The 9657-nt window shown below is 42.3% G+C and overlaps 1 pseudogene; it reads right to left on the reverse strand.

The window, feature by feature from the left end:
- LOC121482512 lies at positions 1 to 9129 on the reverse strand (annotated as a pseudogene).
- Positions 9130 to 9657: the final 528 nt, after the last annotated feature.

The raw sequence follows: 9657 nt of genomic DNA on the forward strand, positions 1-9657 counted from the left end.
TCAGCAGACCAGGTCATACGCCACGCAAAGCTGCTCTAGATCCAAGTCATAAAAATCTTCCAGCTCATCGTAAAACAAGTTCCACTCATCTTCAGAGTCTGTCAGGTCGTCGTCCCTACCTGCAGCCAAAAGCATGAGCAACATCTCGCCCAGCTCAAAGGTGACAGCCTCCTATTCTTCATTGTCAAAGGGGTTGCTGTTCTCTCTTTCCTCAATGAGCTCCCAGAAGTGGTTCCTTCTTTGGGCCCGGTATCTGCTTGATGTTCCCACTTTCTGTCTCTGTGGCTCCTCTCTACAGTCATCAGGGTAAGCATGCTTGTAAAAACAGTTCCCTCCAAATGGGCAGCTCCCAAGTCCTTCATCAAAATACCTGCACACCTTAATGCTTATTGCCTCCTTGTATTTCTGAATGAGTTTCTGCTTCTCTTCTTTCTCCTCCACCTAGTACTCACTTGAAATGACAAAGTTAGATGTGATCCGGCATTCAGGGCAGGACTTTATAATCTTGCTCTCAAATTGCTTAGCACTCCTCCACTTGCTAATACACTTGAGATAGTAAGTGTGGTTGCAGTTAGAGAGAATCCCAAAGCAACGCTCACTGGGGTTGGCTTTCTCGTAGGCGATCTCCATGCAGATCCCACACACCATGTCCTTACTGCTCTGGACAGCAAATGAGAGCTCCATGTCCTTCTCATGGGCCTCAATGCAAGATTTCATATGTTGTGATCTCTGGGCAGCATCCATCGGATGGAGGACCTGCAGCCCACACGTGTCACATGAGTCTCCGTGGAGATACACACAGTTCTCCCCATACCAGCACTCTCCCACTGCAGCACAGGGGCAAAGCTGCTTCTTTGTTTCCACTGCTGTCTGTTCTTTCTCTGATTCTTCCTCCGTCACTGACCCCTGCGGGGGTGCTTCAGTGAAGGAAGGGGCAGTACCGCCACAGTAGGGCTGCCTGGGCATAAACTCAATGGCATTCACCCAGTCTTCTGAACCTGCGCTGACAGTAGCAAAGTTTGAACTTCTGGACTCAGCTTTGCCCGTATTCATTTCAACAACTGGTCCAACTCCCGATGAGAGACTTGAAGAAGCAGCAAGGGATGATTTTGCAGTTAGATCTGCAGCAGTCACTTCTTCCTGTTTCAATGACTTGCTATGTAATATCTGCAGTGGTCTCCGTAAATACAGTATCCTCACTGAAAATACTTGCATACTACACCATAAGGACTGTCAGAGAGGTCATGAGAGTAGCAACAGTTATCTCCTTCCTTACAAACCCGTGCATGAAATACCTTAGCTTGTAGTTTTTCTTCCTGCTTTTGATATGGTTTGAAGTGGGGGACTCAGAGCTGATGGCCAAGAAAGAATTCTTGAGATGTCTTCAGTTCAAAAAGGTGGTTTTATCCAAACAAAGGGACTGGGTTCCTGGGCTGAAAGAGCTGCCCGGAATCACAGTCCGGATGACTACAGCTTTGAAATATAGCTTAAAGTCCAGAATCCTGATGCCTCCTGCTTTGCTTTTTCGGGATTACTTTGGCTCTTTAGGGTCTTTTGTGGTTCCAAACAAATTTCAGGATTGTTTGTACTAGGTCTCTGAAAAGTGTTGGTGGTATTTTGATATGGATAGCATTAAATGTGGAAATTGCTCCAAGTAGTACACACATTTTAACAAGGTGTGTTTTTTTAATCCATGTGTATGGAATTTTTTCCATTTATTTGTGTCTTTTCCAATTTTCTTCATAAGTGCTCCATAGTTTTGAGTACAGATCTTTTACCTCTTTGGTTAGGCTTATTCCTAGGTATCTTGTTCTTGGTGCAATTATAAATGGATCGATTCCTGGAATTTTTGTCTGCAACTTCATTGTTAAAACATTGTGTTTATTTATTCATGAGAGGCACAAAGAGAGAGAGAGAGAGAGAGAGAGAGGCAGAGACACAGGCAGAGGAAGAAGCAGGCTCCATGCATGGAGCCTGATGTGGGACTTGATCCAGGGACTCCAGGATTACTCCCTGGGCCAAAGGCAGGTGCTAAACTGCTGAGCCACCCAGGCGTCCCTCCTACTTCATTATTAGTGTACAGAAATGCAAGAGATTTCTGAACATTGATTTTACATCCTGCAACTTTGCTGAATTGATTTATTCTAGCAATTTTTTGGTGGAGTCTTTGAGGTTTTCTGTATTGATTCTCATGTCATCTGCAAATAGTGAAAGTTCAACTATTTCTCAGCCAATCTGGACAACTTTCATTTCTTATTGTTGTCTCATTGCTAAGGCTAAGACTTCCAACACTAGGTTAAAGAGTAACGATGACAATGGACATCCCTGTCTTCTTCCTGACAGCACAGGAAAAGCTCTCAGTGTTCCCCATTCAGCAAAATACTACCTGTTGGACTTTTGCATATGCCTTTTGTGATGTTGATTTATTTTCCCTCAATGTCTACTTTCTAGGCATTCAAAGGGTCTCTATCAAGAATTGATGCTGCTTATTTCTGCTCATTTATGTCACTTAGTTCATTCATTAAATTTGGGTTTTATTGTTTTTCTAATTCCTCCAGATATAAAATTACATTGATAATATTTGAGATATTACTTCTATACTCTGCTTCATGGATGGGAAGATTTATATAGCTATTTCCTTTACAAATACATCCTGAGAATGTATATACTTTTTTTCTAATAAATTAATTTTTTATCGGTGTTCAATTTATCAACATACAGAATAACACCCAATGCTCATCGCAGCAAGTGTCCCCCTCAGTGCCCATCACCCATTCACCCCCACCCCCCAACCTCCTCCCCTTCCACCACCCCTAGTTCATTTCCCAGAGTTAGGAGTCTTTATGTTCTGTCTCCCTTTCGGATACTTCCCACACATTTCTTCTCCCTTCCCTTATATTTCCTTTAACTATTATTTATATTCCCCAAATAAATGAGAACATACAATGTTTGTCCTTCTCTGATTGACTTACTTCACTCAGCATAATACCCTCCAGTTCCATCCACGTTGAAGCAAATGGTGGGTATTTGTCGTTTCTAATGGCTGAGTAATATTCCATTGTATACATAGACCACATCTTCTTTATCCATTCATCTTTCCATGGACACCGAGACTCCTTCCACAGTTTGGCTATTGTGGACATTGCTTCTAGAAACATCGGGGTGCAGGTGTCCCGGCGTTTCATTGCATCTGAATCTTTGGGGTAAATCCCCAGCAGTGCAATTGCTGGGTGGTAGGGCAGGTCTATTTTTAACTCTTTGAGGAACCTCCACACAGTTTTCCAGAGTGGCTGCACCAGTTCACATTCCCACCAACAGTGTAAGAGGGTTCCCTTTTCTCCGCATCCTCTCCAACATTTGTTGTTTCCCGCCTTGTGAATTTTCCCCATTCTCACTGGTGTGAGGTGGTATCTCATTGTGGTTTTGATTTGCATTTCCCTGATGGCAAGTGATGCAGAACATTTTCTCATGTGCATGTTGGGCATGTCTATGTCTTCCTCTATGAGATTTCTCTTCATGTCTTTTGCCCATTATATGATTGGATTGTTTGTTTCTTTGCTGTTGAGTTTAAGAAGTTCTTTATAGATTTTGGAAACTAGCCCTTTATCTGATATGTCATTTGCAAATATCTTCTCCCATTCTGTAGGTTGTCTTTTAGCTTTGTTGACTGTATCCTATACTGTGCAAAAGCTTCTTATCTTGATGAAGTCCCACTAGTTCATTTTTGCTTTTGTTTCTTTTGCCTTTGTGGATGTATCTTGCAAGAAGTTACTGTGGCCTAGTTCAAAAAGGGTGTTGCCTGTATTCTCCTCTAGGATTTTGATGGAATCTTGTCTCACATTTAGATCTCTCATCCATTTTGAGTTTATCTTTGTGTATGGTGAGAGTGGTCCAGTTTCATTCTTCTGCATGTGGATGTCCAATTTTCCCAGCACCATTTATTGAAGAGAGTGTCTTTCTTCCAATGGATAGTCTTTCCTCCTTCATCGAATATTAGTTGACCATACAGTTCAGGGTCCACTTCTGGGTTCTCTATTCTGTTCCATTGATCTATGTGTCTGTTTTTGTGCCAGTACCACACTGTCTTGATGAACACAGCTTTGTCCTACAACATGAAATCTGGCATTGTTATGCCCCCAGATATGATTTTCTTTTTTAAAATTCCCCTGGCTATTCGGGGTCTTTTCTGATTCCACACAAATCTTAAAATCATTTGTTCTAACTCTCTGAAGAAAGTCCATGGTATTTTGATAGGGAATGCATTAAACGTGTAAATTGTCCTGGGTAACATTGACATTTTTACAATATTAATTCTGCCAATCCATGAGCATGGAATATTTTTCCATCTCTTTGTGTCTTCCTCAATTTCTTTCAGAAGTGTTCTATAGTTTTTAGGGTATAGATCCTTGACCTCTTTGGTTAGGTTTATTCCTAAGCATAAGGTATCTTATGCTTTTGGGTGCAATTGTAAATGGGATTGACTCCTTAATTTCTCTTTCTTCAGTCTCATTGTTAGTGTATAGAAATGCCATTGATTTCTGGGCATTGATTTTGTATCGTGCCACGCGACCATATTGCTGTATGAGTTCTAGCAATCTTGGGGTAGAGGCCTTTGGGTTATCTATGTAGAGTATCAAGTCATCGGCGAAGAAGGAGAGTTTGACTTCTTCTTTGCCAACTCGAAAGCCTTTAATGTCTTTTTGTTGACTGACTGCTGAGGCGAGGACTTCCAGTACTATATTGAATAGCAGTGGTGAGAGTGGACATCCCTGTCTTGTTCCTGATCTTAGGGGAAAGGCTCCCAGTGCTTCCCCATTGAGAATGATATTTGCTGTGGGCTTTTCGTAGATGGCTTTTAAGATGTTGAGGAAAGTTCCCTCTATCCCTATCAGGAATGGATGCTGTATTTTGTCAAATGCTTTCTCTGCATCTAATGAGAGGATCATATGGTTCTTGGTTTTTCTCTTGCTGATATGATGAATCACATTGATTGTTTTACGAGTGTTGAACCAGCCTTGTGTCCCAAGAATAAATCCTAGTTGGTCATGGTGAATAATTTTCTGAATGTGTTGTTGGATTCTATTGGCTAGTATCTTGTTGAGAATTTTTGCATCCATGTTCATCAGGGATATTGGTCTATAATTCTCCTTTTTGGTGGGGTCTTTGTCTGGTTTTGGAATTAAGGTGATGCTGGCCTCATAGAACGAATTTTGCAGTACTCCATCTCTTTCTATCTTTCCAAACAGCTTTAGTAGAATAGGTATGATTTCTTCTTTAAACGTTTGATAGAATTCCCCTGGGAAGCCATCTGGCCCTGGACTTTTGTGTCTTGGGAGGTTTTTGATGACTGCTTTAATTTCCTCCCTGGTTATTGGCGTGTTCAGGTTTTCTATTGCTTCCTGCTCCAGCTTTGGTAGTTTGTGGCTTTCCAGGAATGCGTCCATTTCTTCTAGATTGCCTAATTTATTGGCATATAGCTGTTCATAATATGTTTTTAAAATCGTTTGTATTTCCTTGGTGTTGGTAGTGATCTCTCCTTTCTCATTCATGATTTTATTAATTTGAGTCTTCTCTCTCTTCTTTTTAATAAGGTTGGCTAATGGTTTATCTATCTTATTAATTCTTTCAAAGAACCACCTCCAGGTTTTGTTGATCTGTTCCACAGTTCTTCTGGTCTCGATTTCGTTGAGTTCTGCTTGAATTTTTATTAACTCTCTTCTTCTGCTGGGTGTAGGGTCCATTTGCTGTTTTTTCTCTAGCTCCTTTATGTGTAAGGTTAGTTTTTGTATTTGAGTTCTTTCCAGTTCTTGAATGGATGCTTGTATTGCAATGTATTTCCCCCTCAGGACTGCTTTTGCTGTATCCCAAAGATTTTGAATGATTGTATCTTCATTCTCATTAGTTTCCATGAATCTTTTTAATTCTTCCTTAATTTCCTGGTTGACCTTTTCATCTTTTAGCAGGATGGTCCTTAACCTCCACGTGTTTGAGGTCCTTCCAAATTTCTTGTTGTGATTTAGTTCTAATTTCAAGGCATCATGGTCTGAGAATATGCAGGGGACCATCCCAATCTTTTGGTATCAGTTCAGACCCGATTTGTGACCCAGTATGTGGTCTATTCTGGGGAAAGTTCCATGTGCACTTGAGAAGAATGTGTATTCAGCTGAGTTTGGATGTAAAGTTCTGTAGATATCTGTGAAATCCATCTGGTCCAGTGTATCATTTATAGCTCTCATTTCTTTGGAGATGTTGTGCTTAGAAGACCCATTGAGAGTAGAAAGAGCTAGATTGAAGTCACCAAGTATAAGTGTATTATTATCTAAGTATTTCGTCACTTTGGTTATTAATTGGCACATTCGGGGCATATATATTGAGGACTGTTAAGTCCTCTTCTTGGATAGATCCTTTAAGTATGAGATAGTGTCCCTCTTCATTTCTCACTGTAGTCTTCGGGGTAAATTTTAGTTTATCCGATATAAGGATGGCTACCCCTGCTTTCTTTTGAGGACCATTTGAATGGTAAATGGTTCTCCAACCTTTTATTTTCAGGTTGTAGGTGTCCTTCTGTCTAAAATGAGTCTCTTGTAGACAGCAAATAGATGGATCCTGCTTTTTTTTATCCAGTCTGAAACCCTGCGCCTTTTCATGGGGTCTTTAATCCCGTTCACATTCAGAGTTACTATTGACAGATATGAGTTTAGTGTCATCATCATATCTATTCAGTCCTTGTTCTTGTGGATTGTTCCACTGAACTTCTTCTTAAAGGGGAATTTTAAGAGTCCCCCTTAAAATTTCTTGCAGAGCTGGTTTGGAGGTCACATATTCTTTCAGTTCCTGCCTGTCTTGGAAGCTCTTTATCTCTCCTTCCATTTTGAATGAGAGCCTTGCTGAATAAAGTATTCTTGGTTGCATGTTCTTCTCATTTAGGACCCTGAATATATCCTGCCAGCCCTTTCTGGCCTGCCAGGTCTCTGTGGAGAGGTCTGCTGTTACCCTAATACTCCTCCCCATAAAAGTCAGGGACTTCTTGTCTCTTGCTGCTTTAAGGATCTTCTCTTTATCTTTGGAATTTGCAAGCTTCACTATTAAATGTTGAGGTGTTGAACGGTTTTTATTGATATTAGGGGGGTATCTCTCTATTTCCTCGATCTGAATGCCTGTTTCCCTTCCCAGATTAGGAAAGTTTTCAGCTAGGATTTGTTCAAATACATATTCTGGCCCTCTGTCCCATTCGGCGCCCTCGGGAACCCCAATTAAACGTAGGTTTTTCTTCCTCAGGCTGTCATTTATTTCCCTTAATCTGTCTTCATGGTCTCTTAATTGTCTGTCTCTTTTTTCCTCAGTTTCCCTCTTTGCCATCAACTTGTCTTTATATCACTCACTCGTTCTTCCACCTCATTAACCCTCGTCGTTAGGACTGCTAATTTAACCAGTCTTCCAAATTTTATCCAGCCCAGTTCTCTTTTGATCTCTAGACTCTCATATCCAACTTTCCACTCAACATCTCCACTTGAATGTCTAATAGGCATTCTCAAACTCAACACAACCAACAATGAACTCCTGACGTTGCCCCTAAAACTGAACAACTGAATCAATCTCATTCAATTGATTTTTAATTTCTGCCTGATTAGATCTAAATTCTGCAGTCATGAAGTCTCTTGAGTCCTTTATGCTTTTTTCTAGAGCCACCAGTAGCTGTATAATAGTGCTTCTGAATTGGCTTTCTGACATTGAATTGTAATCCAGATTTGTAACGCTGTGGGAGAGAGGACTGTTTCTGATTCTTTCTTTTGAGGTGAGATTTTCCTTCTAGTCATTTTGTTCAGTGCAGAGTGGCCAAAAACAAGTTGTATTGGGAAAAGGAGAAAAAGAGAGAGAAAGAAGGAAAGAAAAGAGAAAAAGAAAAAAGAAAAAGAAGAAAAAAATGAAAAAAGAGAAGAAAAAGAGAAAGAAAAAGAAAAGTGAAAAAAAGGGGTGGGGGAAGCATTCAGAAATCTAAAAGAAAAAAACACAAAAAGAAAAAATACAGGGGAGTATCTTCTTATTCTGTATACTTTAAGTCCTTTGACTTCCCCTGGAACTGGTCCGTCTATCTTGTCTTCTGGGGGAGGGGCCTGCTGTGCTGATTTTCAGGTGTTAGCACTTGGGGGAGCTGCTCTGCCCCCTGCCTGGTGCAGGGCTCAGTGGGGGTTGTTTACCCCGTGAGGCCCCAGGAGGAACAGCCACAGTGGCTATGGCAGATCTGGAAACCTGGATTCAGCTCCCACAGTAACTACAGAGCTCTCTGTCTGCAGGGCCTGGAGGCTCCGGGGCGGGGTCGCTGATCTGCTCAGCTTGGGGCAGGAGTGTCCTTGCTGTACTGGGCCCTCCCGGCCTCTGCCTGTCCCGGGGGAGGCCGGATTCTGGGCTGTGTCCCGGCGCCCTGTGCTCCAGGGCCTGCGCTGTTGGATTCGCGCTCCCGGCCGCGCCCGAGCCCCTCCGAGCTGCTCCCGGGTCAATGCGTGCCTGCTGCAGACCTTCGGGAACTCAGCGCACTCTCCTGCGTGTGCCGCAGGTGCCTGTTAGTGTCCCAGGGAGCCTGAGGGCATCCCCGCCCTCCTGGGGATCCTGCTCCAAATCCCTGCGAGGCCTTTCCACCCGGGAAGGTTGGTGCAGCTCCTGCTTCTCCAGGTCGGGGCTCTCCTGTCCTGGGGACACTCGCCCCGGCCTCAGCCCGGCTCCTCGCGGGGCCCCTCCCCCTTGGATGCCTTTTGTTTCTTTTTTTCTTTTTCCCCGTCTTCCTACCTTGATAGAAACGCGAACACTTCTCACTGTAGTGTTTCAGCTGTTCTCTCCTTAAATCTCAGTCCGGGGGATCCCTGGGTGGCGCAGCGGTTTGGCGCCTGCCTTTGACCCAGGGCACGATCCTGGAGACCTGGGATCGAGTCCCACGTTGTTGCTCCCGGTGCATGGAGCCTGCTTCTCCTTCTGCCTGTGTCTCTGTCCCTCTCTCTCTCTCTCTGTGACTATTATCAATAAATTAAAAAAATTTAAATCTCAGTCCGAATTCATAGATTTTCAGGATGATTCGAAGGTTATCTAGGTAATTTGGTGGGGACAGGTGACTTTGGGACCCTACTCTTCCGCCATCTTGCCCTCCTCCGAGAATGTATATACTTATAAAAACACTTTAGTGGTAAAATATAATACAGAAAAGTACATAAAACATACATTCATTTTTAAAGACTAATTATATAACCACCATGCAGTTTAAGAAATAGACATTGTCAGCACCCTAGAAGTCCTCTGGGTGACTTCTGTCAGTCATGGTTCCCTCTCTTCTCATCCTGAATGTTATGGTATTTATTTCCTTGCTTTTCTTTTTTCTTTCTTTTTTTCTTTCTTATTTTCTTTCTTTCTTTCTTTCTTTCTTTCTTTCTTTCTTTCTTTCTTTTTGTTGTTGTTGTTGTTGTTGAAGTACAACTGGCAATTTCTTTGCTTGTCTTTATGGTTAACCACCTTAGTTTAGTTTTGCCTTTATTCAAGGGTAACACACACAAAAGCACACAAAAATTATGGACAACTTGATAAGTTTTCACAAAGTGAACATATCCAAGTCAAGAAACAGATCATGACCAGTACTCAAGGAGCCCCAACTGTGTTCAACACCCCACCCCC

Source organism: Vulpes lagopus, chromosome X, assembly GCF_018345385.1.
Source record: "Vulpes lagopus strain Blue_001 chromosome X, ASM1834538v1, whole genome shotgun sequence".
NCBI lineage: Eukaryota > Metazoa > Chordata > Mammalia > Carnivora > Canidae > Vulpes > Vulpes lagopus.